General features: G+C 39.2%; 1 protein-coding gene and 7 non-coding genes across 8 annotated transcripts in view; all 8 read left to right on the top strand.

The window, feature by feature from the left end:
• LOC125888235 (F-BAR and double SH3 domains protein 2-like) overlaps positions 1 to 14,289 on the top strand; it is a 92,327-nt gene that overhangs the window by 13,181 nt on the left and 64,857 nt on the right. The window lies entirely within an intron of this gene.
• Positions 5,802 to 5,875, top strand: trnat-agu (transfer RNA threonine (anticodon AGU)). Its single transcript has one exon. It is a non-coding gene; the product is annotated as a tRNA-Thr (tRNA).
• Positions 8,031 to 8,104, top strand: trnat-agu (transfer RNA threonine (anticodon AGU)). Its single transcript has one exon. It is a non-coding gene; the product is annotated as a tRNA-Thr (tRNA).
• Positions 9,404 to 9,477, top strand: trnat-agu (transfer RNA threonine (anticodon AGU)). The gene has a single exon. It is a non-coding gene; the product is annotated as a tRNA-Thr (tRNA).
• Positions 9,783 to 9,856, top strand: trnat-agu (transfer RNA threonine (anticodon AGU)). The gene has a single exon. It is a non-coding gene; the product is annotated as a tRNA-Thr (tRNA).
• On the top strand, positions 10,561 to 10,634 carry trnat-agu (transfer RNA threonine (anticodon AGU)). The gene has a single exon. It is a non-coding gene; the product is annotated as a tRNA-Thr (tRNA).
• On the top strand, positions 11,111 to 11,184 carry trnat-agu (transfer RNA threonine (anticodon AGU)). The gene has a single exon. It is a non-coding gene; the product is annotated as a tRNA-Thr (tRNA).
• Positions 13,328 to 13,401, top strand: trnat-agu (transfer RNA threonine (anticodon AGU)). The gene has a single exon. It is a non-coding gene; the product is annotated as a tRNA-Thr (tRNA).

Genomic DNA, 14,289 nt, shown 5'->3' on the forward strand with positions numbered 1-14,289 from the left:
CCTAACAGGAGAAGAAGCCGGTAACAACATCTACATCCAGAGCTGTGCATTTTTGGATGGACAAAATGTACAGAGCTGTAAGGGGTCCACCATGGTACCAGTTTGCTGCTAGCTAACTGTAGCTAACTTGTCCATTGTTTTGTCTGTGACATAATAGGTCAACCTTAATAGTTGGACATACTTCGGTCAATAACCCATGTTTGTATACTGGGACAAGGACAGTATTCAAATTAAATGGAATACCTAGACTGAACTGTGCATGTAAACGTACTGACTGATGCCTGGAAACAGTCAGTGAATGGACTACAGAGGTGGCTAGTCATTTAGCTAACACTGGGCCATTTACAGTAATGCTAATTAGTGTATATCGTTGTCATAAAAATACACTTTCAATGGATCTAGATAGAAACTATGCTTCTGAAATTGCTTATGTAGACTTGTAGACTTATGTGATCTCTTGGCTAGACTTTTGTTAAGGTGCTATTACCATGGCGACTAAGTAACCTCTTTAAAATAGTGAAATCCTACAGGACAAGGAAAGTGTGGTCACATAATGAAACACACACTCGGTTGACAGACACACATTCTCCTGCCTAAAGCCCTCAGTGGATTTTAACTCTTAAATCCCAAAATCTGCTCTGAGGTTATTTACCCTAATTAATCCACAGACTGGCTTTAATCAGCACACACACTCAAACACACATGCACATACACAAGTTGCTAGCTACAGTGCATTGAAGCTGTGTGTTTACCAGCTGTAAGAGGTAAAAGGGGAAAGAAAAAGAAACAAATAAAAAGAGAGAGAGAGAGAGAGATAGGGCAATGTGTTTAATCCTCTGGAACTGCATTTTAGCTAGACTAGTAATAGGAGAGAGGATAAGAGAAAGAGAGAGAGAGGAGAAAACGATGGCGAGTTGTGGACTCAGGGAGTCAACTTGGTGTCCTCAATCCAGCTAAATCCCCCATACACTTATGTCTGCCTCAACAGCTACACACACACACACACACACACACACAGTGCAAACGATAAGAATAGGCAAGTCTCATGCATTCTTGTATTCACCTCATACACATTTGGAAACTAACCCAGCTTTATACCTGCTTGCCCTTTCTTTTTCTGAATAAGAGCATACTTTTACTTTAACAATGGAGCTCTAACACAATGTCAGTGTTGCAGTTGTTGGTTTTATCTGCAGATTTGGATCAGTGAAATAAACCGAACTGCAAAAAGGCCATCACTGAGACACTTTTGCAAAGGGCACTGCATGCTCTTTGCTGCAGCACTGTGCTTTCATTCTGTTCCCTTGATTGGCATGATATGATGTGGCTATACAATAATACATCCCTCCATGAAAAAGGTATTTGTTTTCTTTGTAGGAAAGCTTATAGGCAGGTTGCAAAGTCAAATTCACTGTGGTCTAGACAGAGTGCTTTATGACGAGTCTACAAAAGAGCATCATCAATCATGTAGACGACAGTAGTGAGAAAACAAAGGATTAAAGTGCTGTTTTTTTGTAACCGGTGCCTGGACTGCCCTGGACTAGAACTTGGGCCCCGATGTAATTTAGAAATTTACCCCCCACGTCTGTGCTCGGTGTGGCACATTTGCATGGGATAAATGAAATTTGCGTTCACTCAAATTTATTGACCAAATCCGAGGAACTATCTGCAGATATCATTAAAACATAATGGGTCTCCATGCTGAGCAGGGAGATGAGCCTCCCCCAATTTGAACCCAAAATGCTATCAGAGTTCTCATTAATGCTTTTCACTGCAGCCTCCATAATTTGGAAAGAGGAGGAACGGAAAATCAAGGGCTCATCGGGGGAAAAAGACCCAAATTAATGCAATGCTGATTCACACACTGCTATTATAATTAAGCGGCCTCTGTGTTTGGAGAAATGACAGTAGCAGACAGCCTCTGCTGTTATTGAAAATCACAGGAGGACCCCATGTAAAACTATACCCAGGGGGGATAAAGCCGAGATGACAGAGATGGTGACAGGAGTCTTTCTGTTTCAGAATGAGGCAAAGGAAATTCTTCAACCATGACCAACTGCAACCTTATTTATTTATTTATTTTTAGAGGAAAATACACGCTTCACATTCTAAGCAGGTAGCCGAGGGGCCATTTGAATACTAGCTACACCTTTAGGAAGCACAGGCTATGACTTCAGTAACCTTAAACTGTATGATTGAAACAATAACAGTGATTGGCTATTAAAATCTGTTTGAGGCAGCCAGTTAATAAATATTGCAAATAAAAATCAAACAAAACTACCTCATCTGCTGCACGAATGTCCTCCAAACCATTTTTCTCAAGTATCTGGCAGACTGGTTTACTAGAATAATACTGCATAAACATCCTTACAGTTTATTGCAACATAATATAGCTAACAATCCTGCCATGAATCCTCTCTTTTACGAAGCTTCTGTTATTCAGTGTTTATTGAGACTGCTGCTGTTGTGTTGGGATTGCATTATAGTGAAAGGGTTCTGTAATATTTCTTGTATTTTACCAGACAAAAAAATACTGTTAAACATGCAGTGCACTTGAAATAGAGTTTTATCAATGGGAACATGTTGGTAAAGGTAGCACAGAAATTGAAAAATGAGTAATCTGTCTAAGTAACATTTGTACAGGCAGCTGTGGACCCAGAGCCAGGGTGAGTCTGAGTGAGATGGAGGCAGCTGCCTTGGGACAAAGAGAGGCTTTGCCCGGTCAGGCTCCATAATTACATTATCTTCTGCCTTCTGCTTGGAAGTGGTGAATTTACAGCTCACAACAACTTAATATGATACAGTCTCTGGCTTTTGTTTGATATCTAGGGTGCGTTTGGTAATCCAATTGCATGCTCTGCACCGAAATGAGAGCCCTTTTGTTCGTAGAAATGGAGCATTATGGTTCCACATGAAATGTATGGTTAAATTAAGACACATTCACTCTGCCTGGCGCTCTGCTGCTCCGTTTTCCCAGACAGAGTGCTCAGAATGTGCACTTCTAGTGTCAGCAAAAAATGTTGTCGCACATTTTTGTTCTGTTGTTAGCGCAGTAAGCATGCAGTGGCTTTGAGAGCTAACTTGACTTGTTAACTATATTTTGTGAATGTCACTGTCACTCTGAATATCCTGCCGAACCCAGTTCAAACTCTCAAACTTCATATGGACAAAAGGAACATATAGTTGAATATTTGTATTGAACAGCTAAATCTGATTTAACTGACATCATTCTGAGTCGAGCACAGCCTTATGTATTTTTAGGATTTATTTAATGGAAGAATAACACCATGTTCAATTCACTTTAGTCCCTGTCAGACTAATGGCAACAGATACAATTCCCCTGATTAATTACCCATAGCTGCACGCTAAGCCGTCAGTCAGTCAGTGTAGGAACTTCATTCTGAGACAGATTCGAGTATTGTGCTTCAAATTATCTGAACTGTGACAAAGACACATCAGACAGCTTTCACTGAAAATTGCATTTTTGTTTAATGAATGTCTTCCTGTCTCCACAGACATCTTGTGACGTCTCATGTTTCAGAAGCCACAACCGATCAGAACAATAATTAACTACTAACAGTCAAACTGAGAGGCCGACTCTCTCTGCACCTCTTTCCATTTCTGATGTTGCTACAATAACAATGTTTTGATACTGGAATTTGATTTTCCCTTGACCTCCACGTCATGAAAGCAAAGCACAGGCTTAGTTATAGCACAAGGCCTTTGAAACACAGAGGAATTTGGCATCTTGCTTTACAAACTATATGATTCAAATTCCAATTTTAAGCCTGATTTTCTTTAACTGATTTTTTTAAGGTCCCAGAGAGTCTGTACTGCAGTGTGCAAAATTTGTTTTTTTTTTTGTTTTTTTTTACAGCAGGAATGACAGGAAATCTAAATATATTCCTGTAGCTTTATCTTAGTTAACTTCCATACCATCTGAGATTTAGTAATTACCTAGAATTGTTTTTTCAGCATCTTCAGAGCCTTTAGCAAATAATAAATAATGAATGTTTTAGTCCAAATGCCTGCTTGGTTTTGGAAGAAAAAACAGAGACTCTGCTCTATTATGTTGTGCGGTGATCACGCAGTGTGAAAACATGACCTCCTCCCTCCGCCCCCGTCTCTGTCTGTGACTCATGTTGCTTATCCTGTTGTCACTGATCTCAGGCTGTGTCCTGTAAAACCATTGATCTCAGCTGTTTTCCCACGTTTGATCGTTCCCTCTCTCTTGACTTCAACTCACACATACAGTACATACACTTAGTGTCCACTCCTAAGCACTTAAGTATTTCCTGTCAGACACACACTCATCTGGCCATTTGCTTTTCATGCACAGCCCGTGCTGACATTGCTTTTTGACTCATGCACCACACTCTTACAAACACAGATGATGGGCAGGCAGAGTAGAGAGAAAGATGAGGGAGGATAGAGGGAGTAGTAGAGAGAAGAGAGGGCAAAAAAGCAAACTGCAGAAGGCCAAAGAGGAAGTGTTGAGAGTCAGGAACAGCTGCAGAGGTAAAGGATGGGTAGGGAGATGTTTTAAGCATGAATAGAAATAGACTATGGGCAGAACAGATGAATGAGGAAAGCAAGTCTAAAGGAATACAGAGGCACAAACAACAAGCATCTCAGAAGTAAAGTATATCCTTAGTAAACTAACCCAACAATAAAATTTGAAGCTAAATGACCAGACAAGCCTTAACCTGAAGGTCTGTTCTGTTTATCTTTACTCTGTCTCAAGAAACAGACAGCACAATACAAACATGCATAGTGGGTGTGAGATATTTCTAGCTGGTAATTGGGAGGTCTCTGCCGCAGTGTCGCCATGGTTGCATGAGAAGCCTAGACATGTCGAAAGATCCCAGTGAGGATGTGTGTTTGTCCACGTGTGTCTGTGTGTGGTAGTGTTGACTTGACTTGTATGTTCCAGAGGCCCTAACTAGTACACAAGCACACTGCAGTACTAAGATACCAAAGCCGAGCTTATTTTGAGGCTGTGCATGAATGTTTTCAGAGAGCCTGCACTCATATTTGCATATTTACTGTGTTATGGAACCAGAGATTAGAAAGTTGAACCTATGTGTGTGTGTGGATGAAAGAGACTGATATCTTTACATGTATTTTAAGTACTTTCTAACTGATTGTTTTCCTGAACTTATATCACTGCCACAGTCAATTACAGTTACTGAAATTGAATCACTTCAAATCAAGTATTGTGACTGAGTCACAGCCCACTCTTTTTGCACAATGCTTTCCAAGTTACAGGTTCTTCTGTATCATGCAGGTGAAAATCTAGAGATTTCTTCTCTAGGAAATGAGTCAGGTCTCTTAAGAAAAGGCTTTTTGGCATGCTGTCGTAATGTTTGGCATTGGCATTAGTTGTATGGTAGCATCGCAGGTACCGTGACTTAGTTGGTTACAGCGCCTGTTTAGTAAATAGTAGCTCATGACCTCTAATCCCAGCAATACCTTTTCTGCTGTCAGCACAAGTCTTGTGTCAAAACTTGAAAGCAGAAAGCTCCAAAGGTGAATTGGATACAGGAACATTTGTGTCATCATGGCCAATTGAGGTCACATGGAATCTGGAGTGCTGCTATGCTCTAATGCATTCACTACTAATTATGTGGATCCCATTATCAATCAAAAAAGGCCAAACATTTGCAGGTTCCAACTTCTCAAATGTGAAGATCCACTCAGTTTCTCATGTCCTATGATTATACATTGGATGTATTTGGATGTTGAAATGTTTTGTTCCAACACGTGGAGATCAGACATCGCTCTTTTCACAGGTGCTATATGGCGCTGTGGCTTAGTTGGTTAAAGCGCCTGTCTAGTAAACAGGAGATCCTGGGTTCGAATCCCAGCAGTGCCTTTTCAGTAGTTGTGGCTCAGGAGAGGGTAGACGTGATATGCTGTCCTCTCCCTGAAAAACTTCTGAGAATGAACACTGATTTGCATTTGTGGCCTTTGCCACTGTGAGCATTACACTTGTGCATTGGTTTCTCTGTGTCTCTTGGCAGTTTCACCTCCAAAATGTTAATTTGTGGTGGGGTTTTTTTCTACTGTGTTGAGTTTCTTTGAAGTTCTCTAAAGTTTGATTGATCCAAAAGACAAGTAAAACACAGTTTAATAATGACAGAAGTAGACACAAGTAGAAATTTGGCTCAATTTAAGGTTTCAAGGTTCACAGACAAAATACTTGTCTTTTGCTGGACATGTTTTCCACACATATAGAGCATGCTAACATTATTAGCTTAAGCTCATGACATTTCATTGCATAAATTAGCATGGTGGCTAGTAGAGTTTTCCTCTCCTCATATGCAGGAACAACAGCAACATTTAATATTTACAAAGTCCTGCTCCATTATAACTCACAAGGTTTACCGACAAAACAATTGTCTGATACTAGACACATTTTTTCCTATATATACAGTAACAAGCTGACATTATAAGCATAAGTCTATAACATTTTACACTGTACGAGTCAACCTAGCGGCTAGTGGACTTCCCTTTGCTCAAATGAAGCCAGGATAAATCACACACAAGACTTAAAATGCTATTTTTGTGGAGGCTTTATTGTCTTCACAATTTATTATTTCTTATCTGTGAAATAAAGGTGAATAAAATCTTTGTTTCCACTGAGGGAAATGGTTTCAGTTCACAAAAATTAACAGGAGATCTGCATCACTTGTAGTTACATCTCTGGGGAGGTGCAAATCAGGCTATGGCGTAGGGTACGTGTCTATGCACAGCCTATCAATTCAATGCATAAGTGTAAATCCTGCTTTAGTAGCCTCCATCCACAGTCCATAGCAATGCCACTACTTTCTGACAGTCTGAGCTACTGTGTTAATGTAAATCCCTTTCAAGGTTAAAATGATGTACAAAAAAGGGCATATCCAGCATTGATATTCGTCAACTTTTGTGACCTGTGGCTTGAAACCATGCTTGTAAGTCCAGCAGTAATCATAACAGAGTTATTACGTTGTGGATCATGTTTCTGTTTTCAGGAGCACTGGGGGAGCTTAATATTTCAGTTTAAGTTGGCTATTTTAAAAACAATATGTAGGTGATTCAAATAAATATGATGCTTTTATGAAACTCTATTCTGAGGTTGTTAAAAATCACTTACTGGTTGATGACAGTTTTGGTGCTATGGCATAAAGTGCTTGCTTTGTAAACAGAAGACCCTGGCTTCAAATTTCTGTAGAGCCTTTTTTATAATCAGTGCATTGTGATATGTGAAGTATCAAACAAAAAGCAATACATTTGAGGTTTAGAACTCTAACGCCTGACCACAAGGCTCAGAAGTTGTGTATTAAGTCCTTAATGTTTTAAGTTGAGCTTTGTCACTTTTCTTTTTGGCATATTTGTCACTTAATTGTCATTGAATCACTTGAGCAGTGAAACTTTCCAAGAAATGTTTGTGTAATAATCAGGAAATCCTGGGTTCCCAGCAGTGATTTTCTACAGTCAGCACAATTTTACTTCTTTTCTACCAAACCTTCATAAGGGACGAGGGAACTAATAATATATTGGTGGTCAGTAGCAGTGATATGTTTTGACATTGGCTTCTTTTGACCAGTATGTTGTGAGAGGCGCTGTGGCTTAGTTGGTCAAAGCGCCTGCCTTGTAAACAGGAGATCTTGCATTCAAATCCCAGCAGTGCTTTGAGGTCATGTAAACTTCTGTATGTCCAATATTGAATTAATTATAAGAGTGTTTTGTGTGTTTCCAATCATAAGCAGCCAGTTGCATTGATTTGGAAGTTATCATCAGCATGCATTAATGCTAAACTAAATGGGATTTCAAAATGCCAAACAGCTGTTTGAAACATATTAAATGTGACAATCTATTGCTTTCCTTGTTAAATATCATTATTGAATTGGGTTTGGGTTTTACAATTTAGCGTTCTAACAAACAAGCAATTCAAAGGTGCCATCTTAATGATAACATAAATCCAGTCAACATTAATCCATTTTTAATCAGAATCCATTTCATACTGGCTCTCTGGTTAAACTTTATAGGGTCCTGTGGCTTAGTTGGTCAAAGTGCTTGTCTAGTAAACAGGAGATCCTGGGTTCAAATCCCGGTAGTGCCTTTTCCAGTCGGCACAAGTCCGGTATTCTTCAAAATGCCCAATCTTACTAATCTAATGTCAAAAACTCTGTCTGTGACTCTCTGTGTGGATGTGTCTGTTCCACGTTTTTCTCCTCACTGACTTGGTCAATCCATGTGAAATTTGGCACAGCAGTAGAGGGTCATGGGGCGCTGTAGCAACCGATTGAATTGAATTGAATTGCAAACTTTGAATGGGCATATTTCATGCCCCGTATGTCGTAGAGACATGAAACTTTGCACAGAAACTTCTGAGGAAGTTTGACCGATCTGCATGAAACTCGGTGAACATAATCTAGGCACCAATATCTAAAGTTCCCTCTTGGAAAAAGTTGGAAAACTTACTAAAACTGAGCTTCTATAAGGCAATGAATATTGTGGAGGGCGTGGCTCATCACATAAAGGTGTATAACATCTCAAGGGTTTCACCGATGACCACGCAACTTTGTAGGCATATGATCACACATAATCTGAGGGGACCCCTCCATTATTGACCCCATCAAACAAAATGGGGGCGCTAGAGAGCAAATTTCTTATGCAGGCTGAACCGCCATATGGATTTTTACTAAACTTGGTAGATATGTAGAACAGGACGCCTCAAGGTGCCTGGAGAAATTTAACTCTAATTGGCAACTGGGTGGCGCTATAACAACAGAAAAATGCTTAAAAATGGCTAAAATGCGACAGATCACTGTGGCTCCCCCTGTGGCCCAACGTTTTATTTTTGTTTTTTCTAATGTTTGGTATGACTAAGTCATGGCATGGTATGCTGTACATCATGGAAACTGTCAGTGTGTCATTGTGTCAGTCAGTCATTCTGTCTGTCCCACATTTTTCTACTCACTGACGTGGTCAATCTATGTGAAAATGCACATAGGCATTGAGGACTGGCATAGGTAGAGGGTGACAAAGCTACCAATGGGTATGGACAAGTATTTAATTAAGTACAGGAACTTGTGTTTCCAATCATAAGCTAGATGCAATGATTTGGGAGTTATCGTTCAAACTCCAAAAAAATAAAATAAAGTAAGGGCTCTTTTAAACATATTATGTAAATGTGAGGATATTTTGCTTTCCTTGATTAATATCATGATAAATTTTATAAATTGAAGGTCTTTGGGTTTTATAGTTTAGTATTACAACAAACAAGGAATTCAAAGGCATCATCTTGGCCCCTGGATTTTTTTTTTTTTAAAGAATTGTAAGTTGTCGCCTTGCTAGTGTCAATAAATATTTTTAATCAGAATCCATTTTTTATTGGCTCTCAGGTTAAATTCTGTAGGGTGCTGTGGCTTAGTTGGTCAGAGTACCTGTCTAGTAAACAGGAGATCCTGTGTTTAAATCCCAGCAGTGCCTTGTGGTGGTACTATGGATGAAGAAGTGGTCAGTTCCAATGATTTTTTTTTTAAGGCACCTTCAAACTGACTATTAACATAAGAGAAATTTTCATACAGAATACAATTTTTTTCAATGGACCTGTTGGCATACTTATGTGATTTTTTGAAATACCAAGTTATAATTTCAAATCCATTTTTTCCCCAAACATCATTTCACTGCCTACCATAGTTTGTTATTGGGTGTTTTGGGGCACAAGGGTGTGACGTTATGATGGTTTATATACCATATGATGCTAGGAATGTGTGTCATCAATGGTATTACAGGGCGCTGTGGCTTAGTTGGTTAAAGCGCCTGTCTAGTAAACAGGAGATCCTGGGTTCGAATCCCAGCAGTGCCTTTTCTGGGATCTGGTCCCCACAAGCCTCACAGCACAACTCAAAAAAAGGACACTGTACAAGTAGAATATGTACATAAACAATTCTGTACATAAGAATAATATCACATAAGAAACTTGAACCATGCTCCTGAAAAAAAACTGTACATGGCAATGTGTTGCTCCAACAAATTTGTCTTTTGGACATTGCTCTCTGAAGGTTGCTGTGCAGTGCTTTGGCTTAGTTGGTGAAAGTGACTGTCTTGTTAACAGTAGATCTGGGGTTTAAATCCCAGCAGTACATTTTCCAGTCAGCACAAGTCTGGTATGCTTCACCATGCCCATGTTACAGTTCAAACTAAAAAGAAATAAATAAATAAGTAAATAAATGAGGGATTTCAAAATGCCAAACGGCTGATTCAGACTCATTACATGTGAGGATCTGTTGATTTCCTTGTTTAATATCTTTTTTTTTTTTTTTTTTTTTTAAAAAAACTGGTTCTCTGAAGTAGCACTGCAGGAATGCACTTGTCCAGTCAAACTTCCTGAGAAGTGTCTGTGTTCAGGAAATCTTGGGTTCAAATCCCAGCAGTGATTTCTACAGTCAGCACAATTTTACTTCTTTTCTACTGTGCCTTCATAAGGGACGAGGGAACTAGTAACAAAATGGTGGTCAGTGGCAGTGATATGTTTTGACACTGGCTTCTTTTGACCAGTATATTGTGAGAGGCGCTGTGGCTTAGTTGGTCAAAGCACCTGTCTAGTAAACAGGAGATCCTGGGCTCAAATCCCAGCAGTGCCCTTAATGTTGTCTTCTGAAATGTCTCTTTCAATTAAACCCACTCATGGCAAAACAGATGCATCATTATACTGCACAGTGAGTACAAGGCCAAGCAGTAGAAGGGTGCTGTGGCTTAGTTGGTCAAAGCGCCTGCCTTGTAAATAGGAGATCCCGGGTTCAAATCCCAGTGGTGCCTTGAAGTCATGTATGCTAATTAATTAAGAAAAGGGCTTTTGTATGTTCCCAATCATAAGCAACCAATTGCAATTTGGAAGTTATCGTCAGTATGCAATAAAGCTAAACTTAATGGGATTTCAAAATAACATATTCCTTGTTAAATATCATTATAAATTGAATGTCTTTGGATTTTACAATTTAGCGTTCTAACAAACAAGCAATTAAAAGGTGTCATCTTAATCGTAACATTAATCATATCAACATTGATCTATTTTTAGGCAGAATCCATTTGTTGCTGACTCTCTGGTTAAATTTTGTAGGGCGCTGTGGCTTAGTTGGTCAAAGCGCCTGTCTAGTAAACAGGAGATCCTGGGTTCAAATCCCAGCAGTGCCTTTTCCAGTTGGCACAAGCCTTGTATGTTTCAAAATAGCAACTATTAGGGCTGGGTATTGATTCAGATTTTCCAGATCGATTCGATTGGATTTTCAAGGACTCGGTTCAATCCGATTCACGATTCGATTTGATTCAATTCAATTCAGTTCAATATCAATTCAGTCAAGTATATTTCAATTATGATACAAAACTTGCTTGGATATTAAGATATTTTCTGAGAACTAATGAAGTATATTTAACAAGGAACCCTCTGACCTGGTGCATTACTATTAAAAATACTGTTTACATTAAGAATTGACCCCAAAGCAGTACATTAGTCATCATGTACTTTTATTTAACATTTCCTGACCAACACATACAAAATAAATATTTTAAATTAAATCTAATCACAAGGCAGACAATTTAAATGAAGCGGCTACAAAAAATGTAAACAAAGGACATCCACAAGTTTGCTGCCTGTAACCGTCTTATAAAGCTTTTGTGCAATACACTACAGTGGTTGTGATGCACACATTGACTGTATCAGAGGAGAAACAACATACGTAGGTGAACCCTGCAGCAAAGTGAACCCTCTTCCTCAGAGAGGATCTTTCTCTCCCAGTTTGTTCCCGGCGGCAGAGCAGAGTGAACCGTCTTTCTTCTCAGAGGATCTTTGTCCCATGAGAGCAGGCATGCTGCTCTCCGTGTCCGCAGTGTAAACAACTTTCGCTGGCGATTTGAGAGTCACTAGAAGCACGTTATGACCCTTTGTAAAAGTTTCTGTGTATGCGGTATGTGTGTGTGTCTGAGTGTCTGAAGAGCATCAGTATGTTAGCTTGTTAGCCGTAACGTTAGCCTTGCTGTTTGTCATGTTAATGTTATCGTCAGCAGCCCTGAATGCTTGTAAAGCTTTAGCATAGTTAGTTAACACATTTGTTATCGGCCCATGTGTTTACTGCTACAGAAAAATAATAAATCTTTGCTTTATTTGCACAACGTTGCATCTCTGCCGTCTTTTATCACGCTTGCTAACGTTAAGTTAACTTTACCAGCGGATCTGTATGAGGTACAAACTGAGGCTACAGTTAGCAGTGTGCTGATGCTTAGTGGTATTTCTTAATCTTTTCTGTGAAACTAATGTGCATTTAATGACATGCGTACATTATTAGTGTTATATTTTTAGGGGAAAATGCAAGTGAAAATACTCGCACTGTAGACACATGCCTTCAGTGGACGCGCTCCCACCATTGTTTGCTGCTCTGTCTTCATTCAGTGTCCGGCCGTCTCGAGAGATCTCTCGCCATGACCTCAGGTGCTAAATGCTGATCTCGCGAGACTACCTGGGTTAATAGTACTGCAGGCTGCTGCAGTTTGCTACCGGCTGTACAACACATCCACGGAGGAAAATAGTCATAGTAAAAGATCAATTTTTTAATTAATGAATCGATATTGTGCCATTTAAAGGAAAATCGATTCGAATCGATTAAATCGATTTTTTCAACCCAGCTCTATCAACTATTGAATTAAGTACAGGAACATGTGTGTTTCCAATCATAAGCAGCTAGTGATTTGGGAGTTACCGTTCAAACTCAAAAAAAAAGAAAGGGCATTTCAAAATGCCAAACAGCTGGTTCAAACTTATTAAATACGAGGATCTGTTGCTTTCCTGGTTTAATATCATTATACATTTATGTAGACTGTTTATAAATGGAATGCCATTGGGTTTTACAAGTTAGGTTTTACCAGTTTTTACTGCCTTTCTGGTCAACTTTTCTTTGGCACTGTGGCTTAGTTGGTCAAAGTGCCTGTCTAGTAAACAGGAGATCCTGGGTTCAAATCCGAGCAGTCCTTTCTGCTTGAAAGAGGGCACATTAGCATTTAATATTATGTGACTATTAACATAAGGAGATTAAAGGATTGTTTCCCCCTTAAGATGTTGGAGGTTTAAAATTGAATACAGAATTCATACTTTTTAAATGGACCTGCTGGCATACTTATGTGATTTTTTAAAATGCTAAGTTATGATATTGAATCCGTTTTTACCCACACATCTTTTCACTGCCTTGTATAGTTTGTCATTGGGTGTTTTAGGGCACCAGGGTTTGATGATATGATGGTATATATCATGCAAGTGTGGTAATGTGTCTTGCAGAAGGATTCACACGGCGCTGTGGCTTAGTTGGTTAAAGCGCCTGTCTAGTAAACAGGAGATCCTGGGTTCGAATCCCAGCAGTGCCTTTTCAGAGGCTCAGTTAACACCAACCTCACAGCATAACTTGGAAAAAGACAATTCTGTGTGCAGTCATTGTACTCCGCATTGTTGTGTGCTATCCTTGGACTTTGGAGTGTGTTGTTCCAGCACATGAGGAACTAGAACCATGGAAAATGTTGGATATGGCACTGTGTTGCTCCACCAAATTTGTACTCGAACATTGCTCTCTGAAAGTTGCTGCACAGTGCTTTGGCTTAGTTGGTTAAAGTGATTCTCTCGTTAACAGTAGCTCTGGGGTTTAAATCCCAGTAGTGCCTTTTCACAAAGTGCTATCTCAAATGTCATCCTGAACTTACTATAGAGGTGCTTTTAGAGAAGCAGTATTTCTCATTTGCAGTGTACTTTAGCATTGGTATCTCTGCAGGATGTGATTTGTAACCACAATGCTTGACCTTTATTTATCCTTAGGATAAACATACACTTACAGGGAAACTCAGGAACACAGAATACCTTACTGCTAATACTTCAGAATAGAGCGGCAAGTTCTTAAGTTCACTAGATCTATTTTTTGAACAAATGATCGTTTTGCTAAATAGGTGTCATCATTTATTCAAGCAGCTAGGTCTGGGTGGCCATTAAAACCCCTTTCTCTTTTATCTCACTGATCGGATACAGATGTGGCATATCTTTATCCTCATTTGTCCTGTTGGTTGCATCATTTCTATTTGGGTAAATAAAGTGAACATTGGTGGCCTATTAAGGTTGATTATCCCTGAAATGTGGTCTATATGAAATTGAAAGATTACAGAGATTTGTTTTTAAAATGTTTGTATATAGATAGCAGTCAGCCCAATGATAATTAACTTTTAAACTATATATTTCTGTTACATAGGAGTCTGTGTATGTCAGGGATT

This window comes from Epinephelus fuscoguttatus, linkage group LG5, assembly GCF_011397635.1.
Source record: "Epinephelus fuscoguttatus linkage group LG5, E.fuscoguttatus.final_Chr_v1".
Taxonomy (NCBI): Eukaryota; Metazoa; Chordata; class Actinopteri; order Perciformes; family Serranidae; genus Epinephelus; species Epinephelus fuscoguttatus.